Source organism: Pelodiscus sinensis, chromosome 15 (assembly GCF_052426305.1).
Source record: "Pelodiscus sinensis isolate ZL-2025 chromosome 15, ASM5242630v1, whole genome shotgun sequence".
Classification (NCBI taxonomy): domain Eukaryota; kingdom Metazoa; phylum Chordata; order Testudines; family Trionychidae; genus Pelodiscus; species Pelodiscus sinensis.
This window is the reverse complement of record NC_143066.1, coordinates 15,199,187-15,227,057: the sequence shown is the minus strand read 5'-3', so window position 1 is coordinate 15,227,057 and position 27,871 is coordinate 15,199,187. Positions and strand designations below refer to the sequence as shown.

The window sequence follows — 27,871 nt, the reverse complement described above, 5'->3', positions numbered from 1 at the left end:
TGCACGCCCCTTACAGCTGCCATCAGGTGCCCCCCCATAGGTTGGCTCCCTGGGCAGCTGCCTGGCTAGCCCATGCCTTCATCCGGCCCTGAGTGCAATTGGGGAAAGAGCAGATTAAAATACAGAGAAAAAAATGAAATCTCTGGAGGCACATGGATTTCACACAGAAGTTTTACCAAACAGCAAAATAAAGAAAAATAACCTGATCATGACTAAATATACATTTTCCTTCTGCTCACAATCCATACTGATCAGTACCTCAAGGCCCATTCCATTACTATGCCAATATTTCTTGTAGGCATGGTAATTCTGGTTGATTATTTCATCTTGTTCCTCCAGTTGCTAACTTAGGACTCACACAAAGAGAAAGGACAGGAAGACTTAAATTTCAGCACTGTATCCCATTGATTCTTCTGGCCCTCTGCCACCACCCTTAGCTACCTGAGTATAATTCTTCAGTCACCAAGTGCTGACCAGCCATCCTATTCATCACACGCTCACCCAAATCACAGATGGTGCTGGACAGACTGGCCCACAATGGCTGTGATTTCTTCCTGTAGGTTTAAGATAAAACATAGTTAATAATATACCTGCACACAGCACATTTACTACTGAATATCAAAGAACTAAACAATGATTCCCTACATACATGGAATACAACGACCTGGATGTAGGGAGAGTTTTACTTGGCTTAATCTGGGAAACTTTCATGGGAGAGCACATCAGCCACCATTAGAAGTCCTGAGGTGTGTGGAATGTCAAAGTAAATGACTTGGAGAACCAAACTCCAATGTCTTGTTAGTCTCTTTGAATGAAGCTACTGCAGAGCAGAATGGTCAGTCTTCAGATGAAAGCGTTGTCCCCAAATATATGGTCATAGCTTCTCTAGAACTTATACAATGGTGTAGCATTCTTTGTCAGAGATAAACCTATGGCTTTCCTCTCCGAAATTTTTTTTACTGAGGAAAAAAACAGGGTGGAATTGTTGATCTGGCTCTCTTTGCATCAAAACTGCCCCCAAGCTTAAAAGTTTCCTGACACTTCTCAGTCCACTTAAACTATGTTTGGTTGTTTTTTTCTGGTCAGATCTATTAGTGGTGCCAAGATCTCATTGTAGAGCGTTACAAATCGCTTGTAATATCTTGCCAAGCCGAAGAAGGATTGGACCTGGGTTTTTTTACATAGGGACAGGCTAGTTTTGGATAGCCTCTACTTTAGCCTGTAGAGGATTGATAGTACCTTGAATGACCTGATGTCCCAGGTAAATTATCCTGTTTAGGCTGATTTGACATTCCCTAGCCTGAACAGTCAGCCTGGCCTCCATTATGCACTGGAAGACAACATGGAGGTATTCTACTTGTTCCTCCCTGAATCAGAGAATAAGGCTACATCGTCCAGAAAGGCTACTGCAAATTCACCAAATCCTGCTGGTAGATTGACTACAAGTCTTTGAAATGTTGCGGATGCATTGCGTAGCCTGAAAGGGAGACCATTACATTCATACAGCCCTACATGTGTAATGAAGGCTGACCTTTTCTTGGCTGACTCATCCAGAGGTACTTGCCAGTATCCCTTGGTTAAGTCTAGGGTGGAAACAAACTGAGTGTGTCTCCGTTTTTCTAATAGTTCATCTGTGCGGGGCATTGAATAGAGTCTGGGTGAGTTACAGCATTTAACTTACAATAGTACACACAAAAGTGGATTTCTCCATCCAGTTTGGGGACTAGGACCACTGGAGAGGCCCACGAACTTTCAGAGGGGTGAATTACACCTATCTCTAACATGTCCTTGATCTCCTTATCTATAGCAGCTTTCGCTGAAGGAGCCATTCAGGTAGAGTTGGGTTTTGACTGGGTGAGCTTCACCTGTGTTAATGGAGTGGTAAGCCTGTTCAGTCTGGGGTGGCTGAGAACATTGGTGCGAAACTGATGCACAGCTCCTGGATCTGCTGTCGCTGCTCATGGCTGAGGCTCACGGAGAGAGTTACCTCTTCAATGCCACCCTTGCCTTTCCCGTTGAAGTAGGCCCCTTTAGGCCACTCAGCATCATCTCTCTTGTGTGCTGTGAACTGAAAAACTTTGAATTCTCTTGAATAAAAGAGCTTTAGAGAATTAACATGATATACCTTAGGCTTAAGGTTATGGGCTGGAAATGCTATGAGTTAGTTAACAGCTCCTATGTGATCTCAGACCGTGAATGGTCTGCCCCATGATGCTTCCATCTTATTGGCCTAGAGTACCTTCAAGACCATGACTTGTCATTCACCTTGAAGGAACGCTCTCTGGCATGTTCATCATACAAGGCCTTCTGCTCTTGCTGAGCATTCTGTACATTTTGTTGAGCAAGGGCTAAAGAGTCTCTGATGGTGTTTTGCAAGTTGTCTACAAAATCTACAATGTTACTTCCTGGAGAAGGGGTAGCCCTCTCCCATTGCTGCTTCACCAATTGCAATGGATCCTTAACCTCACGGCCATAAACAAGTTCAAAGGGAGAGAATCCCAAACTGAGATGGGGTACATCTCTGTAGGCAAACAGTAACTGCTGCAACACCAGGTCCTAATCATTGGAGTGTTTGTTTATGAATATGCATATCATAGTTCCCAAAGTTCCATTCAATCTCTCCATCAGGCCATTTGTCTGGTGGTGGTAAAGGGTAGCAATCAGGTGATCCACGAGGAGTAACGGTAGTTCGAATTAGAGATCCTAATTCGAACTACCTACTCCGTGCCGCGTGTAGCCGTGGGCACGGAGTTCGGACTAAGGGGGATTTAAAAATGGCGGCGCCCGGGAACATGCAAATGAAGCCCGGGATATTTAAATCCCGGGCTTCATTTGCAATCCCGGTTGCCCTCATTTGCCTACCTATCTCGAACTAACAAGCTAGTGTAGACGTACCCAGATCTCACCCTTAGAGGTCTGCCTGTCTTACGGCACTCTTCCACACTGAAGACAGTGGGGGGAGGGGGAGGAGCATGGCCCAGCTGCTGCTGCAACCCCAGGGCTCCTGTAGCAGCGGCCATGAAGCCCTGGCTGGAATCATCTGCTCTTCTATACCCACTCCTTCAACCCAAGGCCCTGCCACCCCAGAGACCCAGAGCTACCCCCACTCTGCCTAAGGATCCCAGAGTACCAGTAAGTCTCAGCACTTCCTTCAACCCCTGTTACCCAGTTTTTAGCAACATGGCCGTGTTGACACAGCCATGTCTCTAAAAGCTGTGTAGTATAGACAAAGCCTAAGTCATCCTCAGAAATACTGCCTGTAAAAAGTTGGACTTCTTAAGAATAAGATCATTTCACTAGCAAATAGCTTTGTCTGATCCAGTAATAACATTTCCAGGGATAAAGCTTCAGTTTGTCTTGGCGGTTTGTGTGAGAATTTTACTAGGATTCTTAAAGTACTTACAGCATTAACACAAAAGGGACACTTTGCAAAAGAACACACAAGATCCATCCTTTTCATTTCTGTAAATCTGCATGACAAGTAAAAGGAAAATTAGCACAACCATGTTGCTGCATTATATTAGGCCAAGTCTATACTGGCAGAGAAAATCAGTGGAAGACACACAACTCCCATCTACATGAATGTGAAATTGCCAAACTCTGTAGGCCATGTCTACACTGGCAGATGTAAAGATGGTAGTTACAGTGCTGCTCATAGAGCACTGCAGGGAAACCACTGTTGTGTCTCCACTGTGCACCTTGTGATGGTGGAGTACGTCCACAATAGTAGCTCTTGCAGTGTCACAGGATACGTTTACAATACAGAGTTATTTCAAAATATCTTATTTCGAAATAACGCATCTACACACAAAATGCATTTTGTAATAGCATTTTGCTATTTTGAAATAGAGTGTCCAGACTGATTGGATGCTGAATCGCATTTAAGGCCAGCTGAAACCGGTTGCTGCAGGGCATCAGGTCAGGAGTTACTTTGTGTGGTTGCTGCCTGAGGCTATCTAAGGCCTGTGCTTACAAGGACCTCCCTGGACAGCCAGTTCTCAGGTTTCCCTGCTTGCTTGCCTACCTCACTGAGGGACAGCATAGCATTTTTTTCTCTGTATGCTCTGGTTGCCCTCACTTGGGACACCACAGCACTCTGCACCTCTGGTGCTTCTTTTGGATGTGTTGCTGCGAGCCTGGCAGAACTTTCTGTTTGGGGGAAGGTATGGGGGTAGCGAACGCTGGGACCTTAGTGTTCGTTTGGTGAAGCTCCGCAGACGTAGGCGCTCGCAGCAGCCGTGGAGCAGGGATGGAGACTGAGGAGAAGGTTGCCGGCAGGGCGGCCCAGAGGTGAAGAGGATGACTCACTTGATGATTACCTGTTCTTTTCATTCCTCTGGGGCACCTGGCCCTGGCCACCATCAGAAGACAGAATATTGGGCTAGATCAGTGGTCTCCAACCTTTTTAACCACAAGATCACTTTTTCAATTTCAGTGCAATGTAAGATCTACCTCAAACCCAATTACCTTTGCCCCACTTCCTTTCTACCCCTTCTTTGAGGCCCTGCCCCTGTTCCTCCCCTTCTCTAAGACCTCACCCTGCTCACATCATCCCCCTTCCTCTCCAAATTTCATTCACTTTCACCAGGTTAGGGGAGAAGACTGTGGTGCAGGCTTTGGTCTTGGACCAAGGGGTTTGGAGTGTGGGAGAGAATGCCCTGATGGTAGGGAGGTGGGGTAGGTTCTGGAGAGGCCTAGAGGATAGGGAATTTGCATGGAGAGCGTAGGGTTGGGGACTTGAGTCCCTCCGTCCACCCTGGGGAATGGCTAGACAGCCAATATAGGCTGCCCCAGGGATGGAGCTGGCACCTGCATTAGGAAAGCAGGAAAAGGAGCCTGCTGAAGGCAGGGAGGTGGTGTGGGTTCAGGAGTGGCCTAGGGGATAGGGCATCAGTGTCTGGAGCACAGGATAATGGACTCAAGTCCCTGCCCCATGGCACCCATTGAGGCAGCAGCTGGACAGCCAACACCAGCTGCCCCAGGGTTGGAGCTAGCTCCCACATTAAGAAGGCAGGATAATGGACATCATGAAGGCAGGGAGATGGGGTGAGTTCTGGAGTGTACTTGTGGATAGGGCATTTGCTTGGGGAGTGCAGGGTGATGGGCTCAATTGCAGGGAACTGGACTTGATGACCTTTCAAGGTCCCTTCAAGTTCTATGAGATAGGTATATCTCCATATATTTAATACCTGTGACCATTCTTTTTTTAGCCTCCCTGGAGGTTTTGGCTGTAGAACTCAGAATAGATTGGGAAGAAGAGACAAGGAATAAGTCCAATACACATTGCAGCTTTTCAAAGCTATGATGGTTGCACTTATATAACCAAAGGATTAAATTCTTACTGATTGACTGCAGGAGTTTCATGACTGAGTGGTGCAATATGACTAGCTTTGTCATGTGAGAACCTTTAAAATTGGCCTTTTAATGGTTTAAACATGTACACTTTTTTTTTTGCAATTGTTCTGAACCTGGGGTACTAGTTAAGGTTTTTTCCATCAGTGTCCCTTCAAGAATGTATTGCTGCCCACGTTGTGCCTGTTACAGTTCTGTAATTACTGCCTCTCTAGTGTGTTAGACAAAATTTCCACAACATAAATATTATTCTATTAATTGATAGTGAAGAGGCTCCTACGTGAAATAAAGAACATTTGCATGCGACCAAAGGGAGTAATTAGTATATAAGATAACTCCCTCCAACACATAAGGAGATATATGTATAGAATAAATTTAAGAACCTTTGACAACTTCTTAAAACATTTTTTTTTCCAGAACTAGCTGGTTGGACTAGCTCCCATTAAGAGAGAATTCATTCACTGTGGTATGTCAGGGAAGGTAAAATATCTTAAAGGGAATGATTAAAACTTACCATCAGGTCCAAAAATTATTATTTATTTTTTGTCTAAATGATTGAGTGTCTGCCATTTTATGAGGCTGTTAATTAATTTCCAGCACCTTGACTGAATGACATAAAACCTTATAAAAAAGCTTTTTAGAATAGAGAAGAAACAGAAAGTATTCTGTCTTCTTTCCCACCAGCATCACAGGCAATGCCTCTAGGCTACAGATTTCCTCAATCACTCCAAGGGCCACCAAATCACATAGATGCTGACATAGATCTTCAAAATCTGAAGGTGAAATCCTTCTAGTTCTTTCTTTAAAAGGTAAATTATGTGTAAGTTCAATTATATGTGTCACTCTGAACCTCTTCCAAAGTCTAGGTCATGAACAGCAAAAGCCTTATATGCTTCGATACTGATAATTTCAGCAGTCCTCTTCTCCACAGCACTAAGAGAGGAATCCTTCAAAGTCAAGTGGCACTATGACACCATCTCTTTCTTTAGTCGTAGCTGCTGAAACCTGAGTTGGCACTGATTTTATCCACTACTCTGTTTGTCCCTTCACAAAGACGGTGTGAGGTTTCAATATAACATCCTCCCTTGTTAGGTTTTTTACCTGTACTCCTAAACTCATACTGGAGCCAGTGACTAACAAATTCAGGTGGAACTGCTAGCCCACCAGGTGCAACTGTAGCACCTGGATTTTCCAGCATTACAGCAGTCTCCAATTCGTGCACAGCAAATTGCAGAATTCCAGGCACTTTTTGGGATGTGCCAGGTGGAATTTGCACTAATTTTCTTCCTCTCAAGACCACTTCAATCCTTTTGTTAGCTTCTTTCTGTAACCTCTGACTGAGTAAAAATTGATTCTACATTAAAAATCACTTAGGAAAGTTAGATGTCAGCAAGTCACCAGGTCCTGATGAAATGCATCCCAGGATACTCAAGGAGCTGATAGAGGAGGTATCTGAGCCTTTAGCTATGAACTTTGAAAAATCATGGCAGACAGGGGAGATTCCAGAAGACTGGAAAAGGGCAAATATTGTTCCCAACTATAAAAAGCACAGATGAAGGGGGATGATGTGAGCAGGGTGAGGTCTTAGAGAAGGGGAGGAACAGGGGCAGGGCCTCAAAGAAGGGGTAGAAAGGCACCCACCTGCACCCTGCTCCTGCCTCCTTCCACCTGGCCAGGCACCTACTCCCAGTTTGCTCCTGCACCCGACCTTCCATCCAGATTCTGCACCTCCATCCCTATTCCACTCACTGGCAGCTCTGTCCTGCACACTGGACCCCCCCATTTTTGTCCCCACCCCAGGACAGTCTTCCTTGCCCTTCTGTCCTGCCCCTTGCCAAGGCTGGAGTATCAGGAGAGTGAGGTGCCTCAGTTGGAGGCCACATCAGTGAAGGTTGGAGGTTTCTGGAGGAGTTGTTTTTTGCTACTTACTTGTGTGGTCCCCAACTAATTTTTCTATGGGGCCTCAATCCCACCACAAATAAAGACAATGTTGAAACCATTTTACTTGGACATATTTTACTTTATTTAAAAATGAAGCCTGGCCAATAAGCTCCCATCTGGCTGCAGCATCATAACACTCCTGCACGCCTCCACACATCCCAGCCCTGAGCCCATTATTCACGTGCGCCCCCTACCCTGAGCCCCTCACCTGAAATCTCCATACTCCTGCACCCTCACATCCCCAGTCCCCTGCCGTAACATTCCTGCACCACACACACACACCAAACCTGTGCCCTGAGCCCATTGTACATCAAGCCCCCAGCCCTGAGCCCCTCATGTACCACAATCCAAACTCTTGCACCCCTACATCCCCACATTCCCCGCCCCTGCCACAGGAGTGACAGAAGACAGCCTAAATGTGCGTATTTTATCAGTTATGATGTAAACGTCAAAGAAACGTGCAAGAAGATGCAGCAGCAAAAGTCCCATTAGATAAAGTCTGTGCGTACAATGTTTCATTTATGCTATTATTAATCATTATCAGCTTCTCTCAGCTCACACAGGGCTCAAGGCCCTTTGAAAAGCAGCTGCCCTGCCTGTTGGCCCATGGAGTCTGAACCCAGAAACAGAGACAGACCCTAAACTATGACACCCAGCCTTGCTCCACTTCCCCTGCTGGTGAGTCCTGATGCACACATCTGCCTCCTCTAGTCCCCTCTAGGCTCCTGCCCACAGCATATGACCAATGTTTCCTCAAATCTTTTCTATCCATGTGTGGATTTTTTTCCATCTACGTGTGGAATACATTTTTATGTGCATGGGTGAAAGTGCATCATCAATAGAAACAAAAAACCTAGCTGTGGGCATTCTGCTAATAAGCTGGGCAGCTATTGAATCTCTCCTGAGTGCCTGCACAATTGCACAGCTTACAAGGAACATTGCATGTGACCCCTTGTGCCCCTCCCACACAGTGCCCCTCGCCATACCAGGCAAACAGCAGGAGGTGCTGCTTTGGGCAGTTGTTTAAGGTCACTAGGGTTAATAGAATTGAGCAGTTCCTGACAAGTGATTGCTCAGTGGATCAGTCACTATGATCTATGATGCTGCTTGTTTGCCTTAAATAAAACTGTAACTCTCTACTACAGGGAATTTTTCCTAAAATGGAATATAGAAGATACTTCAGCTTTTGAAAAATACAATCCATTTATGCAGTGCTGGTGGAGACAAGTATAGGTGAGGCGATATTGTTAATTGGACCAAGGTTTGTTGGGGGGAGGGGGAGAGAGAGAAAGAGAGAAGCTTTTGCCGATCTGAAGAAGAATTCTATGCAGCTAAAAAGGCTTGTGAAGTTGTATAGCCACAGAGGCATGTGTGAGTGTAACGGAGTGGCACTTTAACATCATTTAGGGGAGGAGGGGACTGCAACACCCTTTATCGTACAGGGAAGAAGCCAGAATGTAAATGATCAACAACTTGGCCCAAGACAGTCTTGCACCAGTGCCATTTCAGCCCCCTTTCTCCCTCCCTTTGGGGGCAGGAAGTGGGATCAGCTGACAGAGAACTGCAGATCCTTCATTCAGGGCTCTCTGACTGGGTCAGGTGGTGGGAGGCTGAAGTCTCACTGAGGCTGCATCTAGACTGCAAGCCTCTTTCGAAAAAGAGCATCTAGACAACAAGAAATTTTTTTGAAAAAGTGTCTTGCTTTTTTGAAAGAGAGTCTAGACGTTCTCTATTGAAAAAGCCCTGTTTTCATGCAATAGCGCCTTTTTTGAAAGATGACTTCCGAAAACAGGCGTTATTCCTCTTAGAATGAGGTTTACCGCTGTCCACAAAACCGCTGCATTCTTTCTATTTACTGTCGACAGAATGCGACGGTAGTCTAGATACAGGTAAAGTTTTTTCGAAAAAAGGCCACTTTTTTCAAAAAAACCCTGTAGTCTAGACACACTCTGAGTTACCTTGCATGTTAGCTGCACAGCATCTCCCACACTTCTCAGTGTCTGTCCCTGGGAGCTCAGCTTTGCCTGCTGCTCAGGACAGGTTTTTACTTCCTGCTGGGTTGACCCTGAGGCAAGCCTCTGCTTGCTGTTGCTCCATATGCCAGGGAGGGGCTCTCCCTCCTGCTGCAACCTCAGGCTAGGGAGAGAAGATAGGAGACTCTCATCTCATGTGCAGTAGCTCTGGCACCTCCCAGCTGGGAGAGCTCCAAGTGCAGCCCCTTTCTGCTGTTCTTCCTTTGTGTGACGGGGTGCCAAGACCCCGCACTGAGCCCAGGGGGGCAAGCGCCCTATTGACGCTGCCGGAGAGCATCTACCGGCCGTGCGCCGGATGCTCCCGAGCCGTGGCATGGCTGGGGAATGCCGCGGTGACCGCTGGAAGGGGGAGGGGCAGAACTTCCAGCCGACCGGCGCAGAGGGCGGGGCGTATGCCGGCGTTCGGGGGCAGCAGGAACTTTAAAACCCGCCGGGCAGCAGAGAGAGGGGGAGGCAGGCAAGGGGGAGCGGGCTCACCAGGAGAGGAGTAGACGCCCAGAGCCACCTCCCTGGAGAGACCGGAGGGATCTGGTAAGACTTAGCCAGGAGGAGAAAGGAAGTAGCCCAGGGCAGGGCAGTGAACCAAGCCCATGGGCTGGCGCGTTTAGGGGCACAACCCCATCAGCCGGACTGGGACTGCCTGGCAGTCTGAGTCCTTAGGGCCCTGGGCTGAGGCCTGCGAGTGAGGGCGGGCCCGGGCCCCCCTTTCTCCTCCGTCCCAAGTGGAGACCAAACTAGGCGTGACATCTGGATCAGTGATTAAAGTTTTCAGCCAAAAGGGGCTGAGCTGCCCGGCTTCAGAAGGCCAGATGTCCCAAGACTGGGGAAAGGGAAGGACCAGGGACGTCAGACCCACGCACCCCTCCCCCCCCACGGGGGCGCGATTACACTTTTCTTCCCCAGAAAATCAATGAAACCTAAGAGCAGCAAGCCTTTCCCATTCCTGTCTTCTCCCTTCCAGGGGTCCCTGGCCCTTCCCTACAGCCAGCCTGCCTGCTGGGGAAAAGCTACTGTAGTGTCTCTTGATTCAAATATGCTTTTGATATGTCCCATGCAGGTTCTGGGGCAGAGTTATTGGGGGTATATCAAAAGCGCCTTTGAATCAAGAGACACTAAAGTAGCTTTTCCCCAGCAGTCAGGTTGTGTCTAGGGAAGGGCAAGGAAGCACACTGAGGCTGCCCTGGGCAACCTTTTTAAGCACAAGATCACATTTTTAATTTAAGTGAAATCCAGGATCTACCTCAAACACCTTTGAATGTCTCCTTTGTGCCCCTTTTCTGAGGCCCTGTCCTTGATCATGAATACTGTGTACAGATGTGGTCTCCTCACCTCAAAAAAGATATTTTGGGCTTGGAAAGGGTTCAGAAAAGGGCAACTAAAATGATTAGGGGTTTGGAACGGGTCCCATATGAGGAGAGGTTAAAGCGACTGGGACTTTTCAGTTTAGAAAAGAGGAGACTGTGGGGGGATATGATAGAGGTCTATAAAAGGCCGATAAAGAAAAGTTATTTATTAGTTCCCTAAATAGAAGAACTAGAGCACACCAAATGAAATTAATGGGGAGCAGGTTTAAAACTAATAAAAGAAAGTTCTTCTTCACACAGCGTGTAGTCAACCTGTGGAACTCCTTGCCAGAGGAGGCTGTGAAGGCTAGGACTATAATAGAGTTTAAAGAGAAGCTAGATAATTTCATGGAGGTTAGGTCAATTAAAGGCTATTAGCCAGGGGATAAAATGGTGTCCTTGGCCTCTGTCTGTCAGAGGCTGGAGAGGGATGGCAGGAGACAAATCACTTGATCATTGTCTTCGGTCCTCCCTCTCTGGGGCACCTGGTGCTGGCCACTGTTGGTAGACAGGATACTGGGCTAGAAGGACCTTTGGTCTGACCCAGTACGGCCGTTCTTATGTTCTTATGTTCTTATCATTGCATCCTTCCTCCTTCCCGCATTCTTCCTCCCTTTCATCAGCCAGGGGCAAAGAGTTGAGGAACAGGCTTTGCTCTTGGTATTTGGAGTGTAAGAAGGGCTCTGAGCTGAGCCTGGGGCAGAGGTTGGGGAGCAGGGGTTGGGTTCAGGGTAAGGCTCTATAACGGAGTTTGGGTCTAGGAGGGCTCAGAGCTAGGTCAGGGGCTTGAGGTGCAGGAGAGGGTACATGACAGGGATTCAGGATGCAGGCTCCAGATGGACACTGCTTACCACAGACTCTTGGGAGATGGTGCAGTAGGGTTAAGGCAGGTTCATCCCTACCCTGCCCCTGCCCCACTCTCAAAAGCAGCCAGCAAACTCCCAAGTCCTGTGCACCCTCTCCATTCTGTGGAGATAGGGGAACAGCTCCAAGGCAAAGGGAAGGAGATGCACAGCAGTGGGGAGAGAGGCAGTTGAAGTGCCGACACTTGATAGCCTCTTGGCCAAACCGGTCAAGATCACCTGTTAGAGGCCCAAGATCTACCAGTAGATCCCAATCTACTGGTTGGTGACCACTGAGGTAGAGAATGGGGCTGGCAAGGAGACGAAGGTTTGTAGTCCTGACCAGGGGAGGGAGCTGTTGGTAGACCTGACTGGAGGAGCAGAAGGAAGGAGTGACATAGTTTGCACTTACAGGTGTTGAAGCTCAAATCAGGCATTCATTCATTCCAAACAGGGCCAGGAAAAATACAACATCTCCCTCCACCCCTTCTAACAACAGGTGCATAGGGCAACCTAGTCAGCTGATATCAGCAGAGGACTGTATTGGGGAGGATCAACTCATTATGGCTTTGCTGGACTGAAAATCCCCTTTCCCCCACCTTTCTGATTTTGTAAGCAGAAACACAGAGGCTACGTCTACATTAACATGATCTTGCGCAAATACTCTTTAATGCAAGAGTTCTTGCATTCAAGTATTTGCGCAAGAGAGCGTCTACACTGGCGCATGCCTTTGCGCAAGAGCTTTGCTTTTGTGCAAGAGCATCCATGCCAGTGTAGACGCTCTCTTGCGCAAGAAAGCTCTGATGGCCATTTTAACCATCGGGCTTTCTTGCGCAAGAAATTCATGTTGCCTATCTGCACTCCCCACTTGTCCAAGGACCGTTGCACAAGAGGGCTTATTCCTGAGTGGGAGCATCATAGTTCTTGTGCAAGAAACACTGATTTCACACATTAGAACATCAGTGTTCTTGCACAAGAACTCCCCGCCAGTGTAGACAGGCAGCATGTTTTTGCGCCAGAGCGGCTGCTTTGGCGCAAGATCGCACCAATGTAGACACAGCCAGAGTGTCACAGCATGCTTGCTTTCTCGTTTTTACTATATAATAATAAATGAATTGATTGGAATACATACTTACATTTCAGTGTATAGTATACAGAGCACCCAGAGCAGTATGCACAAGGCATTGTCTGTATGCAAATTTAATTTCTACTGACTTCCCCCCTAGTGCTTTTAGGTAGCCAGTTGTAAAACTAGGTAAGTATCAGCTGAGTTGTTCCCCTGGAAGACATTTGGGTACTTCCAGGTGTGTATATGCTTGAAAGACTCCCCTCTAAACCACAGAAACTACTTTCCAAATGCCACAGTGTTTTAAAAAGGGAACGTTTTTTAAAAGGGACTCTTCTGTTCACTCTCCCTAATCTCAGGGGTGGTTACAGTAGCATCCCCTTTTTTTATTCCTCTTGGACAAAGCCAGTTTATTAGACTGACAATTTTCAGTGGAGAAGAAATTAGAAATTCTAGTTCTCAGGAGCTATCTGTGGCCCCCAATATGAAGAGTTTGGAAGCCGATCCTACCTATTAGCGCTTAGGAAAGGGAGACCTAACCATCTTTGTGTGTTTGCAGATTGAAGCAGGCAGGAAAGGTTTGTTCCAGGTTTCCCCACCTCCTCCACGCATTTCCAGGCAGTTGAGAGGTACTTTTGAAAATTATTTTCTTTCCACACCCAGTTTGCTTCTGACATCATTCATCCAGGGAGGGAGGGCTGGAGAGAGCAGAAGTCAGACCTTCAAAACAACCCACAGCATCTTCCCCTTGGATCTGCATTGCTCGGCTCTGGGCAGCTCCTGTGGCCACACTCAGCCTGTGAGTAGCCTTAGGGTTTGGGGGGGAGGGATATGTGCGAGATGCATTTTATTTTGAAATAAAGGTTTTACAAGCCAGCTTCCAGTCGGGATTTAGTGGAGAGTGGGAGAGGACAGGGATCGCTACACTGTTGGAGGGAGAGCAATTGATTTTCCAGCAAAGAAGGGGAGAGACTAAGAAAGCAGGGTTTTGTCTAGGACAAAGATTTCTTAACTTCTAGAAATGGCACATCAACATGTGTTTTCCGTTTATGCTATTGCTGCTGAAGTTGGCACTTAAAGGGGTGTTGCCCTTCTCCTGTGAATCTCTGCCTAGGAGAACCTTGAAAATGATTCACTTCCATGAAGAATCGGGCAGTACTTTGAAAAGCTTTTAGTTTCTCTTACAAAGTGACTAAAAAAATTAAGAGTCTTCATAAGAAGTTACTGTTAAGCCCAGCAAGATCCAAGAGGACCTTGGGGGTAAAGAAATAGGGAAGGAAAAACTTGAAATTACCTTTGTTGCAAGTAACTTAGACCCTGGACAATTCAATAGTTATGTTTTTCTGGGACAGTCTCTTTGTACCTGATTTATAGCTATACTGCAGCAAGACCTCTGGTAGATTTTGACTATTGTGCCCCCCCTAGTGGAAGCACAACAGTACAGATTTTTGGCTTACAAAATTCTTGCAGATATTAAATATTTTTTCCTCTTGAATACAGTTTGTAAAAGCCTGCTGCCTTCCTCCAGTTGCATGCTGATGCCTCTTTCCAGATGTGTAGTCCTTTCTCTTTCAGAAGGACTAATTGCCAGATTCAGGCCAATATCCTTTAGTAATTCATGTCACTCGTAACACAATAATTTTAGAAGTTATCTTATTTGGAGATAAACAAGCTCCACAATTCTCCCCAGTTCAGCTAGGTGACACTCAGGAAGCTACTAATGCTTGTTCATGCTGTCAACACAAAATTTTTAATCCTCACGTCTAACTTGCCACACTTCAGCAGGACTAAATAAACCCAGACCTGTAGTTTCAACCAGGGGGATGTGTACCTGAGGGGTACACAAAGGTCTTTCAGGAGGTATATCAACATATTTGCCCAGTTTTATAACAAGGTACATGAAAAGCACTAGCAAAATCAGTACAAAAATCAGTACTCAAATGTTATACATTGACTTGTATTTTATACATTACTGTTCTACATATTATACAGTAGACACTGAAATGTAAGTACAATATTTATATTTATACTGATTTTATAATGTTATGGTAAAAATGAAAAAATAAGAATTTAGTACTATTGTGCTTTGTCACTTTTGTTTTTTCATGTCTGATTTTGTAAGATGGCACTTTAAGTGAAGTGAGACTATCCGGGTTACTCAAGCCAGATCAGACTCCTGAAAGGGATCCTGAAAAGTTGAGAGCCACCTAGACCTTCGTGGATATGTTTGTCCAACCTGTTCTTTCAAGCCTACAAAATATGAGAATTCTACAACCTTCCTTGGATGACTAGTTTAGAGTCTAATTACCTTTCTAGTTAGAAAGTTTCTCTTAATTAATTTAAATCTCCCTTGATACAGTTTAGCCCTATTATTTCTTGTCTGCCTTCAGTAGATATAGAGAACTGATCACTTGTCTCCTTGTAAATGCCTTTAATATATCTAAAGACTTATCAGGTCTCTTGAGACTTCTCAAGACTCTAAACGTTCAATTTTTTTAAAACCTTTCCTCATGGGTAAGATTTTCCTAAATTTTATTTTTCTTGCTTTCCTCTGGACTCCATCCATCCAATTTGTCTATATCTTCTCTAAAGTGTAGCATGCAATGGACACAGTATGGAGCAGAGAGGAAAAATTACCTCCCGGGTCTTACATATCATATACCCTAGGATATTAGCCTTTTCACAATTGTATCTTATTGTTGGCTCATATTCAATTTATGATCCACTTTTATCTGGAGATCCTTTCCAGCAGTACTACAATCTTGCTAGTTATTCCCCATTTTATAACTTTGAATTTGATTTTTCCTTACTAAGTGAAGTGTACTTTGCACTGGTTTCTATTGAATTTCATCGTATTGAATTCAGACCAAATTCTTCCATTTGTCAAAGTTTTTTCGAATTCTAATCTTGTTCTGCAAATGTTATAAGCATATTCTCCACTGTTGTCCAAGTCATTAATGAAAAGTACTGAACCCAATACTGACCTCCTGTGGGACACCAGTAGATATGCCTTCCCAATTTAAACTGAAAACCATTGATAGCTACTATTTGAGTATGAAGCAAAATGCAGGACAATGTAGCACTTAAAAGACTAACAAGATGGTTTATTAGACGATGAGCTTTCGTGGGCCAGACCCACTTCTCTGAGGAAGTGGGTCTGGCCCACGAAAGCTCATCGTCTAATAAACCATCTTGTTAGTCTTTAAAGTGCTACATTGTCCTGCATTTTGCTTCAACTACCCCAGACTAACACGGCTACATTTCTATCACTATTTGAGTATGGTTTGTGTACTCATCTTAGAGTAACTTCATCTAGACCACATTTTTCTGGTTGGATTATAAGAATGTCATATGGGACTGTCAAAATCCTTTCTTATAATCTAGCTATCATGTCAACTCTTCCCCTCCCCTCCAGTTTCAAGAAGGAAATTAAGTTGGTTTGGTATGATTTGTTCTTGATAAATGCATGCTGGCTATTCCTTACCTCCTTATTAGCCTCTAGGTGCTTACAGATTGTTTGATAATTTGTTCCAGTATGTTTTCAGATGTTGGAGTTAGGTTCACTCATTAATATGCAGTTGACAGAAATCACTTGTTCAGAGCAGTTTCTCTTTCAAAAATGTGATTGTGCATCTTTTAAGTGTTTTATAGGTGTAGGTTTGAAAGAAGCTCCTCCTGAATTTTGTAGATGCCTGAACCTTCTGTGTATTGCAGACTGGGTTCCCTGAAGCATCTGAAGTAGGTCCTGTGGAAGGGCTGTAAAAATACATGCCAGATCTTCCAAAATGAAGCTGAAAATCCAGAATCTTATTTTTGCTCTCGATTAACAATGAAAACCAGCATATTCTATTCACTTTCAGATTCATCAGCCAGCATCCGTATGACAGCTATCCAGAGCAGGACTGATGAATGAATGGCCCCAATGAATGGCCCTTTAGTTTTCTAAACAAAAATATTTGCAACTGGGGGTATGTCTACACTACAAAGTTAATTCGAACTAACAGACGTTAGTTCGAATTAACTTTGATAGGCGCTACACTAGCGCTCCGCTAGTTCGAACTTAATTCGAACTAGCGGAGCGCTTAGTTCGAACTAGGTAAACCTCATTCCACGAGAACTAAGCCTAGTTCGAACTAACCAGTACGAATTAAGGGCTGTGTAGCCACTTAATTTGAACTTGTGGGAGGCTAGCCCTCCCCAGCTTTCCCTGGTGGCCACTCTGGCCAACACCAGGGAAACTCTATTGCCCCCCCTCCCAGCCCCGGAGCCCTTAAAGGGGCACGGTCTGGCTACGGTGCCCGTGCCAGGTGCAAGCCTGCCAGCACCCAGCCAGCAGACCCTGCACCTAGCACGGCTCGAGCCAGCCACCCGATGCCCCCCAGCCCTCGCCCTCTTCCCGGGTCCAGGCTGGCGGCTCCCGGGAGCCTGCCCAGGACCGCAAGAGGTGGGCACCTGCCTGGTCTAGTGCAGACATCGTGGACCTCGTCCACAACCTCCGCACTAGGCACAGGAAAGTGGCTGTCTAGGGCAGGATAGCTGCCAGCCTGGCCACCCAGGAGCAGGTTTGCATGAAAATCAAGGCTGATGTCCGAGTGCTGTGATGTACCGAGTGTGGGCACTCTGGGCACTCCAAGCCAGGACTGGTTTGCAAGTGGGGAACCCCTGAGAACTGTCTGTCTGGGGTGGGGGTTGGGACCCTTTAAGCACAGCCCTCGGCTAGCCTGAGACAGCAGCTCCACGCTCTAAGTCCTCATCTGATGCCCTGCCAGCACTGCTTCCGGCCATCCTTAACCCCAGTTCAGGGTCCACTCTGTGTGGATGCGCTAGTTCAAATTAGCAAAATGCTAATTCGAACTAGTTTTTAAGTCTAGCTGCGCTAGTTCGAATTAGCGCTGTAGTGTAGACATACCCAAGCAGACTTACCTAGTGTAGCCTGGGTGATTCAGGGCAGGGCCTTTGTCATGTGTGTGGGAGAGTAAGGGGAGGCAGGAGGCATAGGGCCAGGGGGCTGTTCTCCTCCTCCCCCCCGGCCACTCCTCCAGTCCACCCAAGGTCTGTTCTCCCCCACCCTGACACCCCCCACCCTGCACAATGCCTGTTCTTCCTCCTCCCTACCCCCCCCCCCCCCACTGATATCCCTCAGCCTGCCCAAGGCCTGTTCTTCCACTCCCAAGCCACCCCCCAGGCCACCCAGGGCCTGTTCCTCCCCACAACGGGCCTCCCTCAGTCTGCCTGAGGCCTATTCTCTCTCACCCCTCCCCCACCCCCTCACCAGCACTGTGGCCAAGGGCTGGAAGAGGGGAAAGGGTTTGGGGCAAGGGGGCTACTTGCAGGTGTGCTGGTAGACAAGATGGCAGAGCCCCAGCCTACTGGCCCCTCCCTTGGTGGTACAGCTGCCTCCAGTGGACAGTTCTACAAGTATTTTAGAACTGAACCAGGCACGTAGAGAATTGTTCTATACAGAAGCTCTACAGTGAGCCAGAAGGAGATAGATAGTCCTGCTGTCAAGAAAACATTTTCTTTGTCATAATAGTTTTCTACCTCATGCTGTAAAAAGGCTATTTAGTGAATCTGTTCCCACACAAATCAGTTCCTAAAAGACTCACATTTGACTATGGGTGTGTTAGCCTCAACTGGCTCATTTCCCGAAAGAAGCACTGGGAATGAGCAGTTAGTTTGCACCACTAAAAATTGTGTGGATGGGCACCTATTTCCAGAACAAGTCAATGTTGAGGGAAAGTCCCAGATGAAATGGGAGTGACAGGAAAGAGCAGCTGGACAGGGGATGTAAGAAGGAAAGAAGGACATGACTTACACCAAGTGTTCTTAAGAGACTTCCCTCTTCTCACTGCCTAGGTGTTTGATCTGAATTTGGATCCTGACTGTTTCTTAAGATTTAGACAAATAACCAAGTATCAGAGAGGTAGCCATGTTAGTCTGGATCTGCAAAAGCGACAAGGAGTCCTGTAACACCTTATAGACTAGCAGATGTTAGTCTATAAGGTGCTACAGGACTCCTTGTCGCTTTTACAAATAACCAAGTCTCCAATAACACTAAAGTTGACCTTTGTTAAGACATCTGCAAATGTCTATTATGTTCCCCTGACTATATGCAAATTACTTCCTTTTTTACAATAAAAAATGTGGCAAATCATTTGATATCACCTGCACAATGATACAAAATGGATTCTTTTTTCCTGTGTGATGTCTTATGACTAGAAACTGAAAGCACTTGATCCCCGTGAACGAACGTAATACAGCAAAGAGGCAAGGGCTGTGCAAGTAGATTTTTTTTTTTGCCTCTGTGCTCTTAGCATAGCCTTATCAAATCCACAAAATCTGTTTTCCAAAACACATAATGACAAGTTTTTAGATGTGTTCTTTGATGTTACAACCTTAAGGATTTTCAAGTTGAATTAATATGAACTTTGTGAAGTCTGTTGGGAAGAGCTGAGTTTAACTGAGCTACATCTGAATGGAGAGGGCTAATGGTGTGATCCTATCTGGGTGGATGATGGCAAAACTCCCACTGACTTCTATGGGAGAAGAGTGGGCTTTTATTCGCCACCTTTTAATTGTATTGCATGATCATTTTCTCACTTTCTAAAAGCGACGACATCGACGGGCATAGTAACCCTTCAGAAGTGCTGGTAAGAGACCAAATACTTCCAAATACAAATGTGTTACTGGATAATCATTACCCTGAACCTTGTATAATTTATTTTATGGATTCCAAGATAGACATGTTGTCACTGATGAGCAAATTCCTGGCAAAATTTTTGGCATAGTGCTTGCCATGAGAAAAATTGGGAAAAAAACAACCCTTCATTGTATGAATTAAATTACCTTTAGGGTATGTCTAGACTACATGCCTCTGTCAGCAGAGGCATGTAAAATAGGCTATCCGACATAGTCAATGAAGCGGGGATTTAAATATCCCCGACTTCATTAAAATGAAAACAGCCACTGTGCTGTGCTGGCTCAGCTGATTTCGGCATAGTGCAGCAGTCAAGACGCAGATTGGTCGACAGGGGAAGCCTTTGTCGACCGCTCCTGTAAACCTCGTTTCACGAGGCATAAGGGAGCGATTGACAAAGGCTTCCCCTGTTGACTGATCCTCATCTTGACTGCTGCGCTATGCCGACAATCAGCTGAGCTGGCACAGCAGGGCGGCCATTTTTATTTTAATGAAGCCGGGGATATTTAAAACCTCACTTCATTGACTATGTCGGATAGCCTATTTTACATACCTCTGCCGACAGAGGAATGTAGTCTAGACATACCCTCAGAGTGTTAGGAACTAGAACAGGGGTGGGCAATAATTTTTTACTAGGGGCGGGGCCAGGACACTTCCATGCTTCCTCCCCCACAGACCCTGATTGGTGTGGGGCTGGGGGAGCACATGAAGTCTTTACTCCTCCCTCCCCCCACAGAGAGAACTGGCATGTGTTCTGACAGATGGCAGTTCCCTCTAGGCACCTGTGCCTCTGGCAGTGGGAGGAGTCTTCATATTCCTCCCCTCCCCCTCAGGTCAATCAGGACTGGAGAGAAAGCATGTGAAGTCTGCCCCAGCCCTGCAAAGGAGTGCCAGCTGAGCAGCAGCTGGTGGGTGACTCTAAGTGCCGAGCCCCTTGCAGGGCAGGAAGAGACTTCATGTGCTAACCCCTCCCCCACTCCAACCAGGGCTTGGGAGGTGAGGGGAGCACACAAAGTACCCTCCCACCCTACCACTGTCCTGCAAGTTTATAAGTGCAGTGCACTCCTTCCATAGCAGAGGCAGGGTGGGAGGAGACTTTATGTGCTTCCCCCTGCCCCCAAGCCCTGATTGGCCTGGAGGCGGGGGGAGTGTGAACTCTCTCACTCCCTGCCCTCCAGTGCTTAGAGTCAACTGCCAAGGTTGATTCTTAAGCACTGAGCACTCCCCCGTCCCTAGGTCCTGATTAGCCTTGGGGCAGGAGAGTGGTAGGGCTTCTGAGGGCCAGATTAACCTGCTTGGTGGGCCGGATCTGGCCTGCAGAGGATCTTTTGCTCACCCCTGAACTAGAATGTCATTCCTCCCCATGCTTCATGCTTTATGTAAAACAGGTCATGCAACATACCAATTTTACAGTTACTGCTGAATCTGTATATTCTATTTTTGTGCATGTATCTTTCTTGTATATGAAGTTAGAAATACGAAGTGTGAATCTAATATATAAAAAAGAATGTTTCTATGTTTGTGCTCTGATAACTTGGACACTATAAGACCTACTGCAACCAAACTTTCCATGGGATAACCTTTCCTCCAGGAGAAGGTTTTAAGGTATTTTTGGACCTGATTGGGCCTGAACTCAACCTGTAAAAATAAAAAATAACCCGCTGCGCTGCAGGGGCAGCCCGCCCACCATAGGTCACATGCCCACCACCTGCGGCCCCCTACGCCATCCAGGACTCACCCCACCCCCACACGCACAACGGCTCACGCCCCCTACGGCTATCGTTACCAGATAGTCTCTAAAAAAAAAACCCCCGACACACTTGATCGGATGTTGGGGGGGAGGGGAACCAGCCAGGAGGGGAGTGGGGCTGCATGGGAGGAAGGGGGAGGGGCCTGGAAGCAGAGCTGGGAGGGGTGAGGGCAGTGGGGCTGGCTGGGGGAAATCAGGGGAGGGGTGGCTGGTGGGAAGCAGAGCTGGTCGGGGGGGGGAGTCGGGGGTAGCGGGGCTGGCTGGGGGATATGGGGAGGGACCATCAGTGGGAAGCAGAGCTGGTCGGGGGAGATCAGGGGAGGGGGGCAGCCTACGGGAGCAAGGCTGGCCATGGGAGATTGGGAGGAGGAGAATCGGCCAGTTAGTCTATTTATAATTCTAAATGTGCAAATGAGGGCCATTAATGATACTTCAAGTACTGAGGGTATGTCTACATTGCCACCCTAGTTCAAACTAGGGTGGCTAATGTAGGCATTCAAACTTGCAAATGAAGCCCAGGATTTAAATATCCCGGGCTTCATTTGCATGTTCCCGGGCACCACCATTTTTAAATACCCCGTAGTTCAAACTACCTGCCCGCGGCTACACGCAGCACAGACTAGGTAGTTCGAATTAAAGCTCCTAATTCAAACTACCATTATTCCTCCTTCAAGGAGGTTTAACGGTAGTTTGAATTAGGAGCTTTCATTCGAACTACCTAGTCCGTGCTGCGTGCAGCCGTGGGCAGGTAATTTGAACTACGGGGTATTTAAAAATGGCGGCACCCGGGAACATGCAAATGAAGCCCGGGATATTTAAATCCCAGGCTTCATTTGCAAGTTCGAATGCCTACATTAGCCACCCTAGTTCGAACTAGGGTGGCAGTATAGACATACCCTTAGTGACTCACTACTCAAACTAACAACCTATGAATGGTTCTGTTGGTCCTATAAGCCAAAACTGTGGTTTATCCTAGAAATACATGCCTGATACTAGAATCCCATCTTGAATCTGGTATTATTCCATAGGGATGGGGGGTGCTGACCAAAAGGTCCCCACCTTGGGAGAAAATCTATTTAATCAGAAGCAATCAGCCCTTTTCTTCAGCTGGCCTCTGAAACTGCCTGACCCACTCCAAGAGGATACCTGACCACAAAGAACTCTGGAAAAGCTGTAGTCTGAAACGAGAGTGTTGGGACATGTAAAAATTAATAGGGATCTGGGATAACTATACTTCAGTGGATAAGGGGTCTAGCCAGAATAGGCATTGCTATTGGCCTTTAAACATGCTTTCCCCCTTTGTCTTGGCAGCCTTGAAAGATGGTTGAACTGAACAGTGTCTTGTTTTGTCTTCGCACTTGTCTGTAAAAACATTTTCAGGGTTGAAGTGCTTTCCCCCTCCCTATAAGCTGCTGATTAAGACGCAATGCTGATTCAACTAAAAACCAGTAAACAACGAACAGGGGCGGGCTCAACCGTATTCATTACCTACTTAATAATATTCATTGCATAGGAGCTAACATTACTAAATAAGGTTTAGGGAAAGTAGTGATAGATGTGTGAATTAACATACTAAAATAGATAAAAGGATAGTGATCGAGATGCAGCTGTGTTAGTCTGGTTTAGCTGAAACAAAAGACAGGACTATGCAGCACTTTAGACTAACAAGATGGTTTATTAGGTGATGAGCTTTCGTGGGCCAGACCCACTTCCTCAGATCAATTTGTGGAAGAAAATTGGCACGACCATATATACCAAAGGGATACAATAAAAAAAAAGTGAACACACATAAAATTGACAAATCAGATTTTAGAACAGAGGGGTGGGGGGAGGAGAGAAGGTTAGTGTCTGAGAGGTAATGACATTAGGGGTGATAATTGGGGAAGCTATCTTTGTAATGGGTGAGATAATTAGCATCTTTGTTAAGACCCATACCTAAATTGTCAAATTTAAGCATTAATGAAAGTTCTGAGGCTTCTCTTTGAAGTCTGGAGTTAAAATCTCTTTGAAGCATTATGTATGTTTTATGGTCATTGAGAGAATGGTCAGTCTGGATAAATTGGCAAGCAACAGTTTTCTCTCTGTGAAACAGCCTGATGTCTGTTTTATGTGCATTGATTCTTTGGCGAAGTGTCTGAGAAGTTTGTCCATTGCACATAGCAGACGGACACTTTAGGCACATGATAGCATAAATTATATTTCTGGATGAACAGGAATATTTGTTCTTGATCTTGTAACTGGCATGGTTAGGTCCAATAATGGTGTCAGCAGAGTAAATATGTGGACAAAGTGGGCACCGGGACTTCCACGCTAAATAACACTTCACAAGACTTTTGTTCCACCAGACAAGAAATCTATTATACGTACTTTTATTCCCTACAAAAAAGAAAAGACAATAAACTTTCTAAATTGCTCCACACCACAGGGTACAACAGCAACTACCTCAGCCCACCGGATGATATTGTTAACCTCTCTAGCTACAAACTCAACCCAGCAAAAGAGTCTGTCTTATTCCAGGGTCTTTCTTTCTGCCCCACCTCCCCCACGAACTGGATTCAATTTTGTGGTGACCTTGAGGCTTTCTTTTGCCGCCTCTGCCTATGAGAATATTTCCAAACTATCAATGAACATCAATTTGACCAACCAGATACCCCCTATGAACACCAAAAGAAAAACAATTCTATATACAATGCTTCCGCAACAATGTACAGACTGACATTATTCACAAACAACAAGTGACATACAATCTCAGTCGCGCTGAACACTATGCTATCCAGAGTCTCAAAAACAACCCGGACATTATAATCAAACCAACTGACAAAGGATGTGCTGTGGTCATTATGTATAAGTCCGACTATGACCAGGAGGCAACTAGACAACTCTTCAACACCACATTTTACAAACCTCTCTCCTCTGATCCCACTTCAGAATACCAAAAGAAACTACACTGTCTCCTTAAAGAACTCCTGACCTCTACTCGGGACCAAATCCACACAGAAACACCTTAGGAACCCCGACCAGGATTGTTCTATCTGCTTCCCAAAATCCATAAACCTGGACACCCCAGATACCCCATTATCTCAGGTATCGGCTGGATTATCCAGCTCTCTTCTCAAACCCTACGCAACCAACACTCCCAGCTGTCTCTGAGATACTACTGACTTCCTGAGAAAACTACAAAACTCTATAACCTCCCTAATAATGCCATCCTTGCTACCATGGATATAGAAGCTCTCTACACCAATATACCACACAGGAGCAGCCCGAGGCCACCTGTGGCAGCTGGCGTCCCCCCCCCCCCCCCGCACGGCCGTGACATCAATGGCCGTAACATCATCACGGGGTGCACCGGCCAGCGGCGCTGTAGGCAACTGCCTAGTTCGTCTGGGCTCATGGGCCGCCCCCATCCCACATGAAGACGGATTACAAGCAATTAGAAACACCATCCCAGAGGATATCACTGCCAATCTGATAGCAGACCTATGTAACTTTGTTCTCACAATTATTTCCAATTGGGGACAACTTATACCTCCAGATCATCGGCACAGCTATGGGTACCCGAATGGCCCCACAGTACGCTAACATCTTTATGGCTGACTTAGAACAATGTTTCCTCAGATCCCGTCCCCTTTTACCCCTTCTCTACTTATGCTACATCGATGACATCTTTATGATCTGGACCCATGGCCAAGAAACACTGGATGCATTCCACAGATATCTTAACAACCTACACCCCACTATCAATCTCAGCCTGGCTCATTCTACATGAGAGATCCATTTCCTGGACATCACAGTACAAATGACCAATGGTAAATTAGACACCACTCTCTACAGAAAACCCACTGACTCCTACAGTTACCTACATGCCTCCATCTCCCATCCAGGACACACCATATGATCCATCAACTATAGCCAAGCCCTTAGATACAATCGTATCTGCTCTAATCCCACTGACAGAGACCAGAAACTTCAGGATCCCTACCAAGCATTTATAAACCTCAATTACCTACCTGGAGAAATAAAAAAACAAATTGAAAGAGCCAAATACCCAGAAACCATCTACTTCAAGACAGACCCAAGAAAACCAACAACAGAACACCACTTGTTATCACTTATAGCCCCCAACTTAAATCCATCCAACGCATTATCAATAAACTACAACCTATACTGGAACAGGATACTACCCTCCAAGAGGCTTTGGGAGACAGATCCATAGTCTCCTATAGACAACCACCTAATCTCAGGATGATTCTTACCAACAACCACAGGACATACCACACTAATACCAACCCTGGAACTTTCCTTTGCAACAAACCCCGGTGCCAGCTTTGTCCACATATTTACTCTGCTGACACCATTATTGGACCTAACCATGCCAGTTACAAGATCAAGAACAAATATTCCTGTTCATCCAGAAATATAATTTATGCCATCATGTGCCTAAAGTGTCCGTCTGCTATGTACATTGGACAAACTTCTCAGACATTGGACAAACTTCTCGCCAAAGAATCAATGCACATAAAACAGACATCAGGCTGTTTCATAGAGAGAAAACTGTTGCTTGCCATTTTAAGCAGACTGACCATTCTCTCAATGACCTTAAAACATGCATATTGCTTCAAAGAGATTTTAACTCCAGACTTCAAAGAGAAGCCTCAGAACTGTTATTAATACTTAAATTTGACAATTTAGGTATGAGTCTTAAAGATGCTAATTATCTCACCCATTACAAAGATAGCTTCCCCAATTATCACCCCTAATGTCATTACCTCTCAGACACTAACCTTCCCTCATCTCCCTGCCCTTCTGTTCTAAAATCTGATTTGTCAATTTTAAATGTGTTCACTTTTTTTTTTGATTGTATACCTTTGGTATATATGGTTGTGCCAATTTTCTTCCACAAATTGATCTGAGGAAGTGGGTCTGGCCCACGAAAGCTCATCACCTAATAAATCATCTTGTTAGTCTTTAAAGTGCTGCATAATCCTGTCTTTTGTTTCAAATAAAAGGATGTAATTGTTGCCAATTTGTTGCCACTCAGATGTTGTGTCAAATGTCCGAGGTAAACATGCCTGGGCAATAAAGCAGTTCCATTTATCCCATCCGCTCCTGGGTCTCCTGTTTCTTCTCTAACATTGAGCAAACATCAACTCTGACATGAAGCTTTTTACTGGAGATAAGAACAGATGCTTAGGACACGAATATGCATGTAACAAGTTTCTTAGTGGATTAGAACTAGCTGGTATTTTTGTTTGTTTTAATTTAGTAACTTGCTTTGCTCTGACTGTTTTCACTTGTAACCACTTTAAATCCTACTTTTTGTACTTAATACAGCACTTTTATTCATTGTCAGACCCACTGTAAATAATTATTAGAGGGGTGGGAACGGGGGAGGATAACCACTGTGCAAAATGGGGGAAGACTTTATGAGTTTTCTCATCTTTTACACAGGGTAAAACTTTCTCAACTGTCTTACCCAAATTAGTTTGGGATTTTGGTCCCTTTGGTGTGTTGGTTTCCTGGGTGCTGAGCCCTTATAGCTGAGCTCTCCTGGAACTGAGTTTGGTTCAGTGTCTGTGTTGCTCTGCAGTGGGATGGCAATCCCAACTCTGTTCCTTTGCTGGTGGGAGACCAGAGCTTCTGGCCTATCAGGACAGTGTATCGGGGAGCCTTTGAGAGCAAGAAAGTGGGCATCAGTGACATGACCAGCGCACTGGAGCCAATCCCATGGAGATTTCTGTGATCTAACCTGGTGCACAGAGTAAATGAGATCTCATTTGCAATAGTGTCCAGGTCTGGTCATTGTAGAAATAGATCTTCTAGAACAGATTGCTAGAGGAAGCCAGTTTTTCTCCAAACTTTGGATTTTAAATACACAACCTCAGTATTCTTTCTGGAAGAAACAGCAAGCTCAGTCTGCAGATGCTGAGTTCAGTAGCAGACCTGGTACCAATGTTTCCAGATCTACCTTACTGTCCGTCCCACATTGGTAATTCGGTACAAGAGTGTTTAGAACAAATTCATGAATTAAACAGTAATAAATCACCAGGACCATGAAAGCAACTTACATTTCTAAGAGGTACTGTTGCATTGCTCCTGGGGGAAGGAGGAAGGTTCAAGGAAAGAGATTGGGGGATGCCAGATGAGAGTATCTTTAAGAAATTTAAGTGTGTGGTAGAGTGCAGGGGGCTCAGATGTTGTCCAGCATGAGTAAGGATGAGAACCCAGTCCATGCACATTTAAAAGTCATGTTGCAATACATAATAGCAATCTCAGTAGCTGATTTTATGCCGTTAATTTCTTTAAGCAGGGGGTTGGGGCAATGAGATTTTTCTTGCACACAAACTCGTGGCATATAAAGTTGTGGCTACAAAGCCAGCCTTACTGTGGAGCTGATGCATCTCAATCCTCTTTAGTCCAGAATCCCAGTTTTATGGTCCAAAGGAAAAGAATCATGCCCACTGCAATGTTCTCTTTACTAGAAAGCAGAGAGCTTGTATTTAACATTAGATTTATTTAAATATTACACAGCTCTAATAATCACAATGAAAACCTGTTGTTGGCTACAACCTGCAGTACAAAACTCTCCTGTCCAAATGGGAAAGCTGGACACCCTGCGCCCATTCTCTAGCTAACAATGGTGGCTGCACTGCATGCTCACAGAATTGTGAAATAGTGCATGGTGCTCTTGTGATACTTCCACTGACCTCTGAGTAGAACTGGCATGTGAAGATAAAGGGCAGCATTTTGCCTTCTCAGTGAGATAAAAGACAGAAGCATGTAGAAAGTGCCATGTTATGTCCAAGCAACTTAAATGGAAACAGTCACATGACAGTGAGTCTTTGTG

General features: G+C 45.6%; 1 protein-coding gene across 1 annotated transcript in view; it reads left to right on the top strand.

Annotated features, from left to right (window-relative positions):
- Nucleotides 1-13,240: 13,240 nt before the first annotated feature.
- Nucleotides 13,241-27,871, top strand: part of EMP2 (epithelial membrane protein 2) — a 70,422-nt gene continuing 55,791 nt past the window's right edge. Inside the window, exon 1 of the mRNA XM_075899292.2 lies at nucleotides 13,241-13,376. The gene's annotated coding sequence lies outside the window, so the exon portion shown is untranslated. The remainder of the gene's footprint in view (nucleotides 13,377-27,871) is intronic.